The sequence below is a fragment of the Eucyclogobius newberryi genome, unplaced genomic scaffold, assembly GCF_026437365.1.
Source record: "Eucyclogobius newberryi isolate DKJ021-1_F unplaced genomic scaffold, fEucNew1.0.hap1 SCAF_83, whole genome shotgun sequence".
NCBI lineage: Eukaryota > Metazoa > Chordata > Actinopteri > Gobiiformes > Gobiidae > Eucyclogobius > Eucyclogobius newberryi.
The window spans coordinates 155,721-156,586 of record NW_027316525.1 but is presented as its reverse complement, the minus strand read 5'-3'; the positions used below and the strand labels follow the sequence as shown (position 1 = coordinate 156,586).

At 47.8% G+C, this 866-nt stretch overlaps 1 non-coding gene across 1 annotated transcript; it reads right to left on the bottom strand.

Moving 5' to 3' along the window:
* Positions 1-235: 235 nt before the first annotated feature.
* Positions 236-318, bottom strand: trnal-caa (transfer RNA leucine (anticodon CAA)). The gene has a single exon. It is a non-coding gene; the product is annotated as a tRNA-Leu (tRNA).
* Between the last annotated feature and the right edge of the window lie 548 nt (positions 319-866).

Here is an 866-nt window from a genome sequence, read left to right as displayed (position 1 = left end):
AGAGGAAGTGGTGCCGAATATGCCCCAGGAGCAAGGACACTAAAACGACGAACGTGTACCGAGGGTGCCTCGTACACGTGTGTGGCGAGTGCGCCCCCAGCTACTGCCCGCGCTGCGCTCGGACCTAAGTATCTGTCGACCTTACGATCGCTGCCGTTGCCGCCGTTGCCTTGCCGCCGCCAAAAATTTCCTGTGTTGTGTTTTTTTTATTTTTTATATTTGTCCAAGAAGCTTATACCAGGAATGGGATCCGAACCCACGAGGGCCACCGCCCGTCGGATCTTGAGTCCGAAGCCTTAACCGCTCGGCCATCCTGGTGAAAGCCTATAATGGCGTTGCTCGCTTGTAAAAGGGGTGTCGGTCGGTCGGTCGGTCGCCGCCGCCGCCACGCTACTATTTTGAATAAAGAATGCGACAACGCCGAAAAGAGAAAAATAATATATAGATATTTTTTTAAATGCTATTGTGTCAATTTTTATTTTATTTTAAATAATAAGGATGAAAAAAAAAAAAAAAAATTATGTCCTTACGATGAAGAAGTAGAGTGAAAGAGAGAGAAAGAGAAAGAGAGAGAGAGAGAGAGAGAGAAAGAGAGAGAGAGAAAGAGAGAGAGAGTAAAACGGGCGCGTGCGCAATTGCGACACCTGCAGGTCAAGCCGGGGAGGTGGCATGGCTTACTAATGATAATACTTACAGGGGGCGGTGTATCAGCGTATCGTTGTGGCCGAGCGGTTAAGGCGACGGACTCCATATCCATTGGGAGTTTACCCTGCGTTTCAAAAATGCTACTCGAACCTGTTAGTCGATATTCATTGACCAATTTTACCTCGTAGACTTTGCCTGCAATTGCTCTTCCAATCGTCCCT